The following is a 17,682-nucleotide window of genomic DNA, read 5'->3' as shown; positions in this document are numbered from 1 at the left end:
TACTTCGCTTTCGTCTTAATATGCAGTATTTGCATATATGTGTGCTCATTGCTGATGATGGCTCGCCGTCGGCGTGTTTTGCATGCTCCTGTTGTTGGTGTTTGTGGTATTCGTAAGAGAAATGGTATGTTGTCTATATGGTCATTTCCTTAGGTTTTGTTTGGCTTGCATCTGTTCATTTGTGTCGGTTCTGTCGTTTTCTAGGGGATGCCTGGTTCCCAGTGCTCACTCCTGCCATGTTGGCTAGAAATCGGAAGAGGCATAAATTACTTAGGGGCCTTCGTTGCCATGGTGTTACATGTACTGGTTTTCTTGGTCGGGGTTCCTGTCTTTCCGTCCTTAGTATCTTTGTTTTGGCTGTTGTTTCTCATAACAACATGCATGTAGATCTTCGGTTTGAAGGGGACTTGCCAACTGATTGGACTGGTTTTCCTGTCGAGGTAGTTGACAATCGCAAAGGTACTAACTATTAGGTTGATGTTAGTGTTGTTTTTTTCTTTTCCTGTCATGACGGCCTCCTTGAGTATTGTGTTTTCTGTAGTTTCCTATAAGGACAGATCTTACTATGGTCCTCCTGAGTACCAGTGCCCTCACTGCAAGGCTTCTTTTTGGTTTGAGGAGAGGGCCAATCCATATTCTTCATGTGTGCTACGTAAAATTGTTTATAACCTTTGTTGCAAAGGTGGAAAAGTCGTTGTTAAACCTTTCAGAAATCCTCCTGCTTTATTGAGTCATTTATTATCCTATCATGGTGATTGTGTTTCCAAGCAATTCCTGACAAAGATACCGCATCACAGTTGGACGGCATTTACGTCTATTGTGGCGACGTCATTCGTTCACTGGAAGGCACGCGGGGGTTAATATCTTCAAAATTTGTGGTCAGGTCCATCATCTTATTGGTTCTCTTTTGCCGATGAAAACGATTGTGCCGTCCAGCCATACCACTGGTCGGCGTTACTACCAGGAGAACTTTTAGGATGGTCTTACAATTTGTTAAGTGGATGAGGCCCCTGATACTTTTACTATTTTTACATGTAGTCCAATGTGGCTTGAGATTACTAAGATGAAGCTTAACGAATATCTAGATGAAATCCAGTCAGGCCATGCCTATGGTCCTATAAACGCTGGTACCATTTTATTTACCCTTTCCATGCAACTACAGCTTGAAATTTCTGACTGATGTTTAAGTCTTCTTGTTTTTCTATCGCATTTTCTGTTGTTTTGCTTTGCTTTGCAGTTCTGTACACCGTCAAGTTTCAGAAGTTCCTGGTATTCCCGTGGAAGTATGTTTTTAGACCAGTGGAAGGTCATTTAATGATTAAGTTTATAAAGCGCACTGAACTTGTGGAGAGAACTGGAATGGAAGCAGAGTTCCCCTTCTGTACGTATGCATTGACTCCAATAGCTCAGCTCCCTAGGCCTACAGATATGCCTGAACGCTTTACAAGTGATTTTGTGACTAATCATCTTTTCTCTCGTTTGTTTGGTGGTGATTTTATAATAACTCTTCTTTGCTTGCGTAGATGTCATTAGAGTGATTACTGGAATCTCTGAAGCTGTTCAAGTATGTTAGTGCAAAATCTCAGTGCGTTCTTTTTAAAGACAAAGCAGTTTGTTGACACAGACAAAGAGAGCTTGGTAACTTCCAGATCATCTGTATTTTCAAACTTCTCCTTCCTTCTATGCTTATTTATGTGTGTTTCTTCTCACAGGCCATTGAAACAGTCGGATCAGTTAATGAGTCTGTTGCTGAAAAGGACAATTCACCACAACTTGGCAGTTCCATGGAGAAAGATAACTTACCATTGCCTGACAGACCTCCGATGCAAAAAGGTGCTCGCCATTTCTTTACTTATACCCCAGTGCTTTGCTTGCATTGCAAGATACTCAATCTAGTGTGCCATTTTCAGGCCCCAACCATCTGTGCCTGTCGATGCTCGAAGCAATCCGAGCAAGTGGGGCAGATAGAAGTAGAAACATCGCCTGGGTAATCATAGGGCTTTCTTTTTTCCAAATTCTTCTGGACCTTCTTGTGGTCTTTGTTACCATCACACATTCTCATGAGTGGTTCCCTTTTGGTCTTCGTGCTCTTTCAGTAGGCAAGGCATCTTTTGGAGACCCAAGAATTTTTGTTAACGTTGCTGTAAATGGACGGTTTCTTATTAGTATGCCTGTACGAGCGATTCCTGTGCTTGAGCTTCGGCTCGTGGGCACTTACCGCCACATCACTTGGTTGCTTATGGGCAACAATGACAGCTATCACAATCATGTTGCTGTCCATCCGGACTATCAGGCTACTTGGCTAGAAGCTGTATTTTTGTCAGGTTTGAATGATTCAGATTCGCTTATTGCAGTCTCATTTCTTGGTTTAAGTATGTATAATATTCTGTGCTGAGTCCTTGTCTGTTGCATGTGTGCAGGACTGTAGGGTATGAGATCGATGTATACATGCATGCCCTAGACTCAGGTGCCCCGGAGTGAAATGGGAGTCGAACGGCTAGACATGCCATACAATGTTGCCTTCTTTTCCGCAATACCCTGATTACCCAATTCCTGATGTACATTCCGATTTGTGTCTCTACTGCAGAACTTTAGCTCATAGAGCAGAAACTCGTATCATCTCTCTATGTATGGTGTCGAGCAATGGAACTGCAGTGATCTGGCAGTGTGACTGTTGACCTCCTTGACACCATTCACGTTCGTCGCTCTGAACCCACTCAGCAGACAAGTAACTCTTTATCCTTAAATTCCATGTATAGCTTTGTATCATTAAATTCCTTGCACTATTCTCATGGCCATTGAATACATCATGTAACCCCACATAAATGGCTAGGAACCAAATAAATTTAATTTATCTTCAATACCCTCTCCAAAATATTTCTATTGTCTGTATTAGGAAGGATCTATAAGAGTTGCTGCTATATATATGTTGTGAACCCGCCCATGTAGTTAATATTTGGTTCTTCATTTTTTTAGTTCAAGCCCCTGAGATAATGCTTTTAAATTATGAACTGACTATAGTTCAGGATTTAGTGAACATATCAACGTACATGGTGATCTTTACAACTTATTTTTTTTGTGGGGCTTCAAATATTATAAATTACGAATAAATAATGTGCAGTAATCATGTTTCTTTTCTTATCACTATACTTCAGTAATGGTATCTACACAATGTATACATACTGCTATCATAGTGCAGTGTGAATGAAGTGTGCTGCTTCTACTTGCATAAAAGCTGATATTGACATGCTCCTTAGCCATGTGATCTTCAAGGGCCTTTGGCTATGTGTATCACTTCACAGATTAAAGATGTAGCTACAATCATTATTAGTTTTTTGGTTATCTTCCTTTTTAAAGAAGCAGCTTAGAGACCTACTGGCTGCTCTGGATCAAGATTATAAGCAAATTTCATATATTTGGACAACAGACAGAGATTGTGTTTCATATATGCATATGCATTTATTGTATAATTCAGTTCCACCACCTCATTACTACCTACATGAATTTCCCCTATACCAGATATTAACTTTTGAAATTAGTGACATCTACTCAAATAAATATCCACAGGTTGGCATAGACATGTTTACATCAGCAATCTTTTCTTTGAGATATCTGGTGGCCTTTCGTGTAAGTTCAATGTATCCATTTATCATTCCATTGCTTTCTTGATTCAACAATAACAATAAAGGACTGCTAAATTGTACTTTGTAGAGAAAGGGATGACGTACACCTAGGTTATATAGGCTAAAGAGTATCGATAGTCTGACCGCACATCATTTTTTGTACACTCAGTAATCTTTAATGGTTTATTAACACTAGCTAATCCGAAGTAGATGTTTATTATTTGTTCCCTTTTCCTTACTTATCCATAGAATAATGATCTTTATTTTTATCTGTTTTGTAGAACCATCGAATTCAAGTCATCTTTGAGTACATGACATCTTCTGAAGTTCGTGCCATCATGCTTTAGTTTTCCCACATGAGCTGAGATTATTCAAATAAAAAGACGGTCTCAGGCACAAGAGCATGATGTGCTTCCGCCAGTTGCTTTCACACCAAGGCCACGCGGTTGATCATCTAAGCGCACCTATGAAGTTGACCAACAAGGAAGTTGGCCAGAGCTACTAATTAGTATGCCTAATTGCTATTGCTTTGTAGTTTGACCGCCTCTACCGTCAGTATGCCTGGCTTTTGCTTTCTTATTATGTTCCTGCTATTAGTACTTCCTCTCTCGTGTTCGTGCTCTTAGTATTGAACTTAATGTTGTAGTTATTAGCTTTTGTGGTCTAATGAACTAACTGAGTGTTTATAATTTCATGACGATGTTGAACTCGATAACTAAATGATCATTATCTGCTTGACCATATCGTTGGGACCGGCACCCTTGCGCCAAGCCGTGGTCCCGATCTAGTACCCAAGACTAGACAGGTGTTCGTCGATATATCTACATATCGTCTGATATATCACCCGATATCTGACATCTGATATGTCAAAACCGATACAAACCTGATATCCGATATTTTGAAGCTTGGTGTGGTCTCCTACTGGATTGATACTTTGGTTCTTAAAAATTGAAGGAAATACTTACACTGCTTTACTGCATCACCCTTTCGTCTTTAAGGGAAAAACAACGCAGTGCTCAAGAGGTATCAAGAAGGATTCCTGGCATCGTCGCCGGGGAGATATACGCCAAGTCAAGACATACCAAGTACCCATCACAACTCTTATCCTTTGCATTACATTATTTGTCATTTGCCTCTCGTTCTCCTCTCCTCTACTTCATCCTTGCCATTTTATTCGCCCTCTCTTTCCCGTACGCCTCTTTCTCGCTTACCTCTTGTTGCTTGTTACCCTTATGGATTTACCAAAAGGAGTTGATCTTCACCTTACAAGGTTGGAAGAAATCGAAAACAAAGTTAGAAGTTTTATGTCCTTGCAGTTTGAGCATAATAATTTCTCTAGAAATGAGCTTAAAGAACAAAAAAGTTTTATCAGTTTCATGAATAAAGAGCTCAATGATATGGCTAAGGAATTTTATGGTTTGAAATCTCAGCTTGCTCATTTTGAAAAATTAATTGCTGAAATCTCGGATAAATAGGCCACCTTAGTTAATAAGATGGCCGCTAAACCGAAAAGTTTTCATGATAATAAGGATGAAGATCTAAAAGTGATTGTTGTGTCCCCTATTAAATCCTTGTTTTGCAATATTAATCTTGATAATTATGGGACTGGAGATGAGTCAACATTAGTTAGAAGGCGTCCCAATGATTCAAAGTTTTTAGATCTTGATGCAAAAATTGGTAAAAGTGGGATTGAAGAGGTTAAAACTTTAGATAGCAACGAACCCACTATCTTGGATTTCAAGGAATTTAATTATGATAATTGCTCTTTAATAGATTGTATTTCTTTGTTGCAATCCGTGCTAAATTCTCCTCATGCTTATAGTCAAAATAAAGCTTTTACTAAACATATCATTGATGCTTCGATGCAATCTTACGAAGAAAAAACTTGAGTTGGAAGTTTCTATCCCTAGAAAACTTTATAATGAGTGGGAACCTAAAATTAAAATTAAAATTAAAGATCGTGAATGCTATGCTTTGTGTGATTTGGGTGCTAGTGTTTCCACGATCCCAAAAACTTTGTGTAATTTGCTAGGTTTCCGTGAATTTGATGATTGTTTTATAAACTTGCACCTTGCGGATTCCAATATTAAGAAACCTATGGAAAAGATTAATGATGTTCTTATTGTTGCGAATAGGAATTATGTGCCCGTAGATTTCATTGTTCTTGATATAGATTGCAATCCTTCATGTCTTATTATTCTTGGTAGACCTTTCCTTAGAACGATTGGTGCAATTATTGATATGAAGGAAGGGAAATTAAATTCCAATTTCCGTTAAAAAAAGGCATGGAACACTTCCCTAGAAAGAAAATTAAATTACCATATGAATCTATTATGAGAGCCACTTATGGATTGCTTACCAAAGATGGCAATACCTAGATCTACCTTCGCTTTTATGCCTAGCTAGGGGCGTTAAACGATAGCGCTTGTTGGGAGGCAACCCAATTTTATTTTTATTCCTTACTTTTTGTTACTATTTAGTAATAATAATTTATATAGACTCTGTTTTGGTTGTGTTTTTTTGTGTTTAATTAGTGTTTGTGCCAAGTAGAACCGTTGGGAAGACTTGGGGAAAGTCTTTTTGATCTTACTGTAAAAAACAGAAATTTTAGCGCTCACGAGAATTGCTGTCATTTTTTATTGGAGGGTGATATTTAGTTAATTATTTTTTCAAATGATTAATAGATAAATTCCTCACGTACAGCAATTTAGTTTAGAATTTTTGGGGTTCCAGAAGTATTCGAAACCTACAGATTACTACAAATTGTTCTGTTTTTGACAGATTCTGTTTTTCGCGTGTTGTTTGCTTATTTTGATCAATCTATGGCTAGTAATAGAGTTTATGAACCATACAAAAGTTGGAATACAGTAGGTTTAACACCAATATAAATAAAGAATGAGTTCATTACAGTACCTTGAAGTGGTTGTTTGTTTTCTTTTACTAACAGAGCTCATGAAGATTTTCTTTTAAGTTTTGTGTTGTGAAGTTTTCAAGTTTTGGGTAAAGATTTGATGGATTATGGAACAAGGAGTGGCAAGAGCCTAAGCTTGGAGATGCACAAGGCACCCCAAGGTAAAATCCAAGGATGCCAAAAATCCTAAGCTTGGGGATGCCCCGGAAGGCATCCCCTCTTTCGTCTTCGTCCATCGGTAACTTTACTTGAAGCTATATTTTTATTCGCCACATGATATGTGTTTTGCTTGGAGTGTATTGTATGATTTGAGTCTTTGCTTTTTAGTTTACCACAATCATCCTTGTTGTACACACCTTTTGGGAGGGACTCACATGAATTGGAATTTATTAGAATACTCTATGTGATTCACTTATATCTTTTGAGCTGTACAATTTTTGCTCTATTGCTTCGTTTATATCTTTTAGAGCACGGCGGTGGTTCTATTTTATAGAAATAATTGATCTCTCATGCTTCACTTATATCATTTTGAGAGTCCTTTAGAACAGCATGGTAATTCACTTTGGTTATAAATTTTAAATGCTAGGTCTATCTTTATTCCATTTCATGTATGTCTGAGGATCCGCATAGCCCTCGATTTATGTGTTATTTATCCATTTTTACTTTTTTTATGCTAATGTTGGTGACTGGAGATAACTTTCTTCAATTATTCCTGGGATGGGAGGGAGCAGGTCTTGCTTCATATTTGTTAATTCATTTCTGGTTTACACGACTTCAGGCGGATAAAGCTGCTATAAAAGCTATGCTTGTCAATCGAGTAGGTGATTTTGGATTAGCTCTTGGGATTTTTGGTTGTTTTACTCTCTTTCAAACAGTAGACTTTTCAACCATTTTTGCTTGTGCTAGTGCTCCCAGAAATGAATGGATTTTTTGCAATATGAGATTGAATGCCATAACTCTGATTTGTATTTTACTTTTTATTGGTGTAGTTGGGAAATCTGCACAGATAGGATTGCATACTTGGTTACCCGATGCAATGGAGGGTCCCACTCCAGTATCTGCTTTGATTCATGCAGCTACTATGGTCACTGCTGGCGTTTTCATGATAGCAAGGTGCTCCCCTTTATTTGAATACTCACCTACGACTTTGATTGTTATTACTTTTGCAGGAGCTATGACGTCATTCCTTGCGGCAACCACTGGAATGTTACAGAATGATCTAAAGAGGGTCATAGCTTATTCAACTTGCAGTCAATTAGGCTATATGATCTTTGCTTGCGGCATCTCTAACTATTCGGTTAACGTCTTTCACTTAATGAATCACACGTTTTTCAAAGCATTACTCTTCCTGAGTGCGGGTTCGGTGATTCATGCCATGCGGAAGATGGGGGGGGGGGCTTGCCTCCTCCTTTCCTTTGACCTATGCCATGATGCTCATGGGCAGCTTATCTCTTATTGGATTTCCTTTTCTAACAGGATTTTATTCTAAAGATGTGATCTTAGAGCTCGCTTACACAAAGTATACCATCAGTGGGAACTTTGCTTTCTTGTTGGGAAGTGTCTCTGTCCTTTTCACTTCTTATTACTCCTTTCGTTTACTATCTATAACATTTCTAGTACCAACTAATTCATTCGGGCGAGACAGATAAAGATGTCATGATGCGCCCATTCCTATGGCCATTCCTTTAATACTTTTGGCTCTCGGGAGTCTCTTTGTAGGATACTTGGCCAAAGTGTGACCTGTTAGCCCATAAGTCAGTATTGTGACGAAGCGGCTGTTGCTCACCCGATACGATCGTACGAGGTCACAATTTACCCAACACGATCACCGGGGTGAACAAGAATTAGGGATCGGATGCGGGCGAAATTCCCGCCAATGGCTGAGATGTTCAGTCGACTCCCTCCCCCTTTGTGGGGGTCTGGACCCCTACGAGTGAGCAGAAAAGGGAGGAGGAAAGAGGCCCTGGTGAATCATCATAATAAGTGAACAAGTGTAAGCTTTTCTACCCGACAGTATGGAGTACTGACCACACCGAGGGACAGGCCCTGAAGCGAAGGACAGGAACGAGCGGAATCAATGTGTTCCAATTTCTGACCTTGCACCGACCATCCAACGGGCCATGGACTAAACGGCCACTGCCTGAAAGGACTATGCTATGTCCAGGGGACCGCCGCCCTCCACAAGGTACATCTTGCGCCTATGGGCCGCTATAACTATCCAAGAAGACACTCGAAAAAGGAAGGATAAACAAACCTACCCGGTGGACTGCCGAGCTACAAGTCCTACGACACAGGAGCGGGATTCTCTAAAAAGCCAAGGTCTTAGGTGGCCAAGAGGGCCCACTTGGAGACTTGGGATCTCAGCAGGAAATGTGAAGGTTGTTTAAAGCCGGCCGACAGGCGAAAGAGAATCCAAAAGTTTTGTTCTGATCTGAGTAGGCTCAGCATAGGGAATACCCTAACCCTGGGAACCGGGGCATATAAATCCGCTTATGGCATTCACCCAAGCATACAGAGACAGATGGAATGAAAGAAAGAAAAAGTAGCTCCGCAGCTCGCCCAGAAGAAGAAAGACCCGCCGCTAACGATTTGGAAATCCCTGGTGGGCTGGGCCTGAAAGACAAGTGTGTGTGGATTTCCACATCCTCGTCTTTACTTTAAGACACAACTCTTCTCTTTCTCGGTCAAATGACTTGCGATAGTCTACCTTGAGTAGGACCATAGGGATCTTATGTTTGTGGCAAAAGATAAGTGGTTCTGTCACAACCAAGAAAGTTTCTATGAGTGAGCGACCCTTGATAAACGCCGATTGATACGTGTCAATGTCAATAAGTGGATGAGTGTTGTTAAAGACAATGTTTGTTCCTCTTCTTTGAAACGATTTTCATGAATCTCGAGATGATACTGATTGGCCTGAAATCCTCGACGGTGTTGGCATCTTTTTTCTTTGGGAGGAGAGTGATGGATGCCTGGGTTAGCCTCCAAACATAAAGGCCATTGCTATGAAAGAGCTGCAAGAGAGAAAGCAGTTGCGGGTGGATGATGTCCCAGAAGGCTTGGATTGCACAGATTCTACCAGTTGAGATGCTCCCATTGCAACTCACTGATGGAGAAGAACTGGAGAGCTCAGCTAGAGCTGGAGGAGGTGGTAGTACCTATTCCCTACTGGTACCAGTGGTGGCTTGATCACTTCAAATTGGAGGGACTATTGGGCCAAATTCCCATATTGTAAAAAAGGTTTTATTTTCTTATATATCGGAGGTTTTGTGTGCAGAGGCCGCCAGGTTGAAGTTGGATGTTGCTTTTGTAGTTCCTAGTGAAGGATGATGCTGGGTCTATGATGCATTTTATTTGGATTTTGGCTGATAGTTTTCGATGAAGCCACAGATACTCTTGTCTGAGACCTGTTGGCTTCATCCAGAGGGAGATGTGTTCTAGGGTGCCAAAGTACTCTTCAGCTGAAGAACTCTCTTTGGGACAAGGGCATCATCAAAGCAAAGAAATCAAAAGAAGAAGCAGTCAGTAATGCAATGCGAGACAAGTGTCATGTAGCAAGGTGCCCGGAATCTATCGTATATCGTATATAGGGATTTTGGATTGCGATTTCCTTTTGGGGATTAGGCCGATTTGATGACAGGAATTTCCTTGTTTGTTGCAGCCTAAGATTGGGATTGGCCTACTCTTCTTCTATAACCGGGATCTTACACTCTCATGCTTAATAAGTTGGCACCTCGCATCCTGCCAAAACCTAATCCTCTTATTCTCTAGCTAGAGTTGGGCTCCTTAAGAAGATATGATACTTCTACTTTTGACACCCTTTTTTTCCCTATTTTTAAACTCAAATTGATAAAGCCACCTGGCGAGTAGGAATAGTTTCGAGTTTCTGGTCTGTTTTCTTTTGAGAATCAAACCTCTAATGGGTTTTTGCTACCAGGAGAAGGGAATGGCCATGTTGATGGGGTCTATCTAAATAGAGAGGAACCTATAGGGCTGATTACTCGATCACTCCATTGTGATGACAATCACACCCATATTCTTTATTATTTCTAAATATAGATAACTGCCATCTCCCGGCATAAGAAGGAGTGACCCTAACGACAGCCCCTATAATAGTAGACAACACGTTTTAAATCAGACTGGACTGAACGAAGAAAGATCTTTCCACACAAGAGTGGAAGGGATCCTTTAGAAATAGTTCTTAGCTCCAATCAAGCTTTCTCTGCTGTCTAGGATCGTTAGTGCTATAGTGGAGACACTTTTATCAAATAAGAATGGTGGTCACATTCCCTTTCTGGTGGTAGTCATTGAGGATCTCAAAAACAGGGATCGCAAAAACGTGTCAATAATGACAACACTGGGCAAAAAGGCTAAAGAAGAAAAACCTGTAGATTTGAATGCCACTTCCTTTGCTAAGATAGCTAGATTTGGATGTCCATTCCATAAGGTATAGCTACATCTGACACTGAGTAGAAGTTACTAGCAGGATAGACAGGAAGCTCTGAAGGATGTACAATGCTTGGAGGGACAGAAGTTTCAAGAGAAATGGTCTCTTTTGATGGGCATTTGTAGATGATGGTTGATACTGAAAACAATGCCTTCTTGACAGCTCTAGCATCACCAGTTATCTATTAAGCATAAAGATACATTCAAGATAACAATTAGCGGAATATAAGAAACAAAGAATAGATATTGAATAAAGAAAAAAAAGAGCAGAGCCTCATAACCGTCCTAATAGAGATAATACCACGTTCGTCTTGTTCTTTACGCCGATCCAACTCGTGCTTTTTTGGATGGATTTCACACGGAATCAAGGGAGGTGCGGGATACGACCCATATCACATTCCTGTGCCATAGCTTGCAAAATCAAATAAATCTATCGAAGCTAGGGTGCCAGGCCTATAAGAATCAGAAGAACAATCCACACTAATGTAACCGTAAAGAAATGGCGGCTCTAACATAGATTTTTCTCAATATGTCATGTTGTTGAAAAATCCTGTGGTAGCATGGGATGATCGACACTTTAGTTTTAGTTATTGATTTACGCGTCATGCATTAACTAATATTTATGGGGCTGGAGACTTCGCTAAAGCATGCACATAAATAGATGAATGAGAGATTACAAGGCAAGGAGATACATATCTGGGGGTTGACTCAGAACTTGTACATAGGTCAGCTCACTAATGCTTAATAACCAATAAATAGTCAATCAAGAGATGTGCACCAGCAAACAACATTATATTGAAATAGTGTATTAGGCGGCAAATGGCACAGAAGAGTTTAGACGATATATTCTCTACAACAGGTAGGGATCGGGGGTTATACGCTCTTTTCTATAAACAAAGTAGGCTTGTGATTGTCCGCATCCATCACTCAATCATGCAATTCAAAGAAATGGTTTACTTATCTTCTTCTAAAGGATGGAATTGCTAGATTGTCAGTAATATCAATTGAGGAAGAAGCTAGTCCCACTTAAATTCGAAAAGAAGACCTCTATTGTGACAGAAGATTCCTCGCCCACAGCATCTCACTTATTGATTGTGACATAGCTCTCTATCTCCGCTCATAAGAAGATAGCGTTTCATTCACTCGCTCTAGAAACCATAGGAGCTACTATTCCCAAGTTTATTAAGAATGGGCACTCACTGGATTCAGGCTTCCACCGTTCTAGCTTCTCTTCGTAGTTCACTAGAATGTATCGAGAATGTTTCTCCGGATCAGGAGGCTTTACATAAATTGCTACGATTGCCAAGTCGAAAAAGAACTGGGCATGAAAGTGAAAGTGGAAAGACAAGGGAGCGTGACTTGTTTCAAGAATTGGATGCCCTTGTTAAGGAAATCTAGTATAAAAGGAGAAATTGGGCCTATTTATAACTTTTGGTACCTAACCACCTGAACTGGGAATAATGGCTAAAGATTGAAGGTTCTAAGCCATGTATCAGAGCCGGTTATTTGAGTATCGATGCTGTTGGAGTCTAGCTTTCGACCAATCCACTTCACTTCGGAGGACATAACAACTTAAGAAGAAATCGAGATCAGGCCCGTGGAAAGCACACACACACGCCTGGGGAATGAATCCACTTTTTCATTCTCAATACTAGGGGGGCTTCTCCGATCGATTGCTTTAACTGTTATTCCCCAGATTGGCGAAATGACCTTTCGTCTTGCTTCCGTAAAATAATAAAATGTGCTTTCGCCAGAAGAAGAAAAAAGAAGATAGCTCAGTAAATGGCATTCAAGTAAAGTCGAGAAAGAGGCCTTGCTTTCGCACAGGAAGGAAAGAATTGACTCGGGTAAGTAAGCCCTATTGGGGGATTAAGGGCTCGAGTACGATTAGAGCGCCTTTTTTTTCTGCTGCGCAGGCTTACCATTTTAAATAGGGGGAAACAGGAGACTGTAGAAGATGAATATGGCTAGTCTACTACTACTATTTGATTGGCAATCCTTAGACTATAGGGATGAAGCAAAGGAGCATAACCTACCTGCAACTATGCTTTAAAGCAAAGAAATCTATCGAAATTCTCATTCCAGTCTGAGGGGATATCTGAAGCTACCGATCCGGGATCTCACTCAAATCCAAACCTAGCACTTTTGTATTTATTGCTTCTCCTTTTAGAAAGTCTGTAGCCGAGTAGAAGAGAAGAAAAGAGATTTCCTTATCTGCATGCCAGCTTTCATTCCTACTTTTGATGAAAGAAAGGTCAGTTGCTGCCGACAAGTCGACTAAACTTTCACAACTGTCACCTATCTTTAAGCACCTTCTAGGCCGCTTCCCAACCTAATGCATTCAAGTCTGCCTTCGGTACTGGTACTTCGGAATCAAGGGCCCAACAAGCGATATCAGGAGTCTTTGGCCGAAGAACTCGCGGATAAGAAGGTTATTCCATAACTATATAAAATCCATAGTCACGCTCAGCATGCGAAAGCTTGTAAAAATGACATCCCCTGCGAAAACCAATAGGATTTGTTGGGCCATCGAACACTAGTTTCTCGTTTCTCAAGACCTTGAGGCAAGGGCAGTTACGCAACATTTTCTCAATATTGAATGTGCATTTTTCCCGCATTTTTTCGATTCCACTTCTGTATCAGAAATTAGTGTCAAGGAATGGAGTTCCTGTTTCGTTAACTAAGTCTCGCGTTGTTTGCTTGAGGAAGGGATGGCCGTAGCTAAATTTCCATTGCTAATCCTACATGTTCCCACAAACAATAAAGAAAAGAAGAAAAGGCTATTCCTTAGACACAGAGGTGGGATTAAGGCGTCATGCGGAACTCCAACAACATAGACCAGATGACTTATTTATTGAAAATAGGTTTAGGAGCCTGATCCTGGAGCTGAGCAAGCATGGGCGTGATCCACATCGAGTGGAACTACTATAACTATATCTGTGGAAGGAAGGTGGAACCTTCACCGAATCATAGTTAGGTGGCTCCCATTCCGCAGTGGGCCGACGTCACACTGCCGCATCAATAGCTAGCGGGTAATAATCAGAAAGTGAACCATCAACCACTCATTTAGAAGGCTTGAAAAGGAGCTTAATTTTCCCGCTAATGCTACTTCCGCTATCTCGTAAGGAGGATACGACTCATAAACCTCCCTTGGTATTTGGGTAGGGAGAAAGATAATTAATTAGACTACTGCTCAAAAGGCAATAAGAAGCACGCACTCCTACTAGACATGGAAGGAGTAAACCTAAAATATGCTTTCTTTCCTTATGTTGAATCGACTTCCTTGTCTCTTTCTAGAAAGTCAGCAGCTGGCCCAAGGTGACCTACTGGGAAATGAAAAAACAATTGGTTCAATCGAGTACTTATAAGCCGAATGGAGTTCTCTCTCATATTGTTATGTTTACCTGGAATGCCATAAGCCTGCTCTCAAGGAACAACTCGAAACACTGCTGACGCGGGACTTGCTTTCGCACGGGGAGTTGGATAAATTACCCTCTTGTGGGTATGGCGATAGATAGCAATAGCAACGGATTGATTATGATTATGATTAAGTAGACTGACTGTTGGATGAGCTCCAAAAGGTGGTGAGCCTGATGAGTCAACCAAAGGGAGTGGGCCCTTTAAACCCCTAGGGCGTAAGCATTTCTGCCTATCCAAAATAAGAGGTCAAGTCAATCTTGAATGCGGTTAGTACCTATTAGTATTAGATACAGAATCCTATTTGCTTTGAGCGCCCCTATCATCTATTCTCTCTATCTTTAGATGGAGAAAGACATGCTCGATATGAATTGGGACAAAGAAGAAAGTCAAAAGCAGGAGGTAGGTCCGTGGTTTCAAGTTGAGTAGTGAGTGGTTCCTTGAGGGGAGTCGGCAGAAACCTTTACTCATTTGATTTCCTCCCAAAAGAAGGAGGGGTTTTCCTGTGGTAGGCGCCAAGAAAGATACCCTGAAATTAGGCACCAGGTACTATCCATCACACTTAGAGTTGGTATTTATTGTTTGATTCGAATCCCTGCTTACCAAACAGTTGTCATAACAGATTTGAATGACGATATCCAATTATGAAATGGCTAGAGGAGGCACAGAGATAAGACAGAACTGATGGTAAGGTAAATCAAAGGTTTTCATTTACCTTATCATCGTCGTAACTTTCTTATCTATTTGTGTATGCTATTAGAAAGGGAAATTCGATACAACCAATGCGCAAAACCTTCCGTCTTTCCTATGAAAACAACTTCCGCCTGGATAGAATAGTTAGCCAACATGAATTCCTGCTTATTGTCCTGCCTACCCATAAGTGAGAGCAAGGCCGAAGTAGAGCATAGAGCTTAGAAGTAGGATCTGGTAATTGGTTCTGCTCAGCAGATGCAAAAAGAGAGGTGTTTTTGGGGTGAGTCCCTGCCAAGCGGCTTTTGATGACGGCGTCGTCAACGTACACTTCAGCATTATGACCCAACTGAGACCTGAGGATGAGGCTCATTAGGTGCTTAAATGTGGCGCCGGCATTTATCAAACCGAAGGGCATCCGCTTGTAACAGAAGGAAGGGGCGATAAAACTAGTTTTTTCTTTGTCTTCCTCAGCCATATAGACTTGCTGATACCCAGAGTAGGCGTCGAGGAAGCTCAACATCTCGCACCCTACGGTGGAGTCGACCAATTTAGTCCTTGTACTTCGATGGAACCAAATTCCAGTATATGGATTGCAAACTTTTTCTGCTTTGGGTCTGAAGTGAATGAAAGGGTGGGTTAAAAAACCATGGCCAGCCCCCCTCAAGAAATCTCGTCCGTAGGTTACTGATGGGATGCTAGCTTCCGGTATACAGGAAAAACGTGGTGCAGAGCACGAACAAGATGTGCTAACACATATCCCTTATATTTATTGGTTCTATAGAAGATGTATGATAAAGAGCTGGCATTAAGTCATGCAACACGCTCAGGCTTTATAAGAGGAAAGACTCTCGCCAGTATAGATTGAACGTACGGCGCTTGCTTACAAGACCGCTACTGAAAAAGGCTACCTCTTCAAACTGCTGAATGCCCTATTCCATCTATCTTTCCCTGAAAAAGCGTATACTTTTGTTCTATAAGCAAATAAAGCATACTTCTTTTGCGGATCAAGCAGTCTTCTACCTTGGTGGGTAGCGGAGAATCAAATCAACATCGGAGTATTGCTCTAGCTGCTGCTGAATTAACCTGGATTCAATCGTGACTCTCTGAACTAGGCTGTACTTCGTCTTCCCCTCTGGACCTCGGAAATGGAAAAAAGTTACCGGTGCGTAATTGAAGATTCGGTGAAAACTAGTCGACCTTTCATCAAAAATTGAAGCAGAGGCTGTTAGTTGAAAATCCATTTGCAGATCCTGTTGTTGAGGTAGAACCAGCTTCACCAATAGCATAGACTCTATCAGTCGAAGAGATCAGCAGGTACGAGGATAACAGAGATAGAGATAAAGGCTTCGTCAGCAGAGACGAGAGCGGGGCCCTTTTGAAAATCAGAAATAAAAGGGGCGATCAACGAATTGACCAGGTGTAAGCAGAGGGAACTGGAGCAGAGCAATATGTAGCATACTTTTCCGTTCGAGACCCGTATCTAGACCCTTGTGATCGATAGCCGGACCCATGCTGACGGCACCGAAATCCCGCCCCTCCCGCGGAACTAGTACCACCAATAGATAGGCCCGTCCCTTCTTGGGCAACCCTGAAAGTATCTTCTTGTACGGACTGAAACAAGACAAACTACTCGCGGGACCCACTTAAGATCTCTTTCTTTAGTTTTCTACTTTATTCCTTTCTTAGAAAGAAGTAGCTTCCCTTATTAGTAGCGCTAGTATTTTTTCATAATGATGACTTTTTTTCAGAGCTTCCTAGATTTTGAGAAGCTGAGGCATTGCCGGCTGGGGGGAAATTTGATCGAAACTAATAACAACTAGTCACGATTAGGGACAAAGCTCAGCTAGTATATGTAATGTGTTCAAGGCGCATTTCCTCCAACAACTAGACTAAAGAAAATAAGGGCGGAAGGATTTACTTAAACGTTGTTGCATGAGCGGCTTCTAAATGAGTGGTTGATGATTCACTTTCTGATTATTACCCGCTAGCTATTGAAGCGGCAGTGTGACGTCGGCCCACTACGGAATGGGAGCCACCTAACTATGATTCGGTGAAGGTTCCACCTTCCTTCCACAGATATAGTTATAGTAGTTCCACTCGATGTGGATCACGCCCATGCTTGCTCAGCTCCAGGATCAGGCTCCTAAACCTATTTTCAATAAATAAGTCATCTGGTCTATGTTGTTGGAGTTCCGCATGACGCCTTAATCCCACCTCTGTGTCTAAGGAATAGCCTTTTCTTCTTTTCTTTATTGTTTGTGGGAACATGTAAGATTAGCAATGGAAATTTAGCTACGGCCATCCCTTCCTCAAGCAAACAACGCGAGACTTAGTTAACGAAACAGGAACTCCATTCCTTGACACTAATTTCTGATACAGAAGTGGAATCGAAAAAATGCGGGAAAAATGCACATTCAATATTGAGAAAATGTTGCGTAACTGCCCTTGCCTCAAGGTCTTGAGAAACCAGAAACTAGTGTTCGATGGCCCAACAAATCCTATTGGTTTTCGTAGGGGATGTCATTTTTACAAGCTTTCGCATGCTGAGCGTGACTATGGATTTTATATAGTTATGGAATAACCTTCTTATCCGCG

General features: G+C 41.0%; 2 long non-coding RNA genes across 2 annotated transcripts; both read left to right on the top strand.

Moving 5' to 3' along the window:
* Window positions 1–1,734: 1,734 nt before the first annotated feature.
* Window positions 1,735–2,313, top strand: LOC119271500. Its single transcript, XR_005134564.1, has 3 exons — window positions 1,735–1,833; window positions 1,911–1,987; window positions 2,097–2,313. It is a non-coding gene; the product is annotated as an uncharacterized LOC119271500 (long non-coding RNA).
* A 306-nt stretch (window positions 2,314–2,619) lies between these two features.
* Window positions 2,620–4,355, top strand: LOC119271499. Its single transcript, XR_005134563.1, has 3 exons — window positions 2,620–2,728; window positions 3,568–3,627; window positions 3,905–4,355. It is a non-coding gene; the product is annotated as an uncharacterized LOC119271499 (long non-coding RNA).
* The last annotated feature ends 13,327 nt before the right edge of the window (window positions 4,356–17,682 follow it).

The sequence above is a fragment of the Triticum dicoccoides genome, chromosome 3A (genome assembly GCF_002162155.2).
Source record: "Triticum dicoccoides isolate Atlit2015 ecotype Zavitan chromosome 3A, WEW_v2.0, whole genome shotgun sequence".
In the NCBI taxonomy this organism is placed as follows: Eukaryota; Viridiplantae; Streptophyta; class Magnoliopsida; order Poales; family Poaceae; genus Triticum; species Triticum dicoccoides.
The sequence above is the reverse complement of the archived record's forward strand: the minus strand, read 5'-3'. Positions and strand labels throughout refer to the sequence as shown.